Consider the following 334-nt stretch of genomic DNA (forward strand, 5'->3'; position numbering starts at 1 on the left):
TTAATTTTTAAATTGGTCTTTGGGAAACTAATCTTTCAATCTATTCAGCTAGGACTTCTGTGACCCTATGCTAAGTACATGGCTATCTGTTAGATTTCCCTGCTCTATGAATGCATATGTAAAGCAGCAGTACCAAGAGAATTATTTATGTGTAATTTGTTTTAGGGGTATATTGTAGATTGGCAATCTGCCTTCACAGTTCTGTCCCCTAAGCTGCCTCCTCATTTTCCAGCAATGCTGATGTTTAGTTCTGGGCTCCTCCAGTACAAAAGAGACATGGAGCTCCTGGAGCAGGTCCAGTGGAGGGGGACAAAAATGATTAAGGCACTAGAGC

This window comes from Acanthisitta chloris, unplaced genomic scaffold (assembly GCF_000695815.1).
Source record: "Acanthisitta chloris isolate BGI_N310 unplaced genomic scaffold, ASM69581v1 scaffold18279, whole genome shotgun sequence".
Classification (NCBI taxonomy): domain Eukaryota; kingdom Metazoa; phylum Chordata; class Aves; order Passeriformes; family Acanthisittidae; genus Acanthisitta; species Acanthisitta chloris.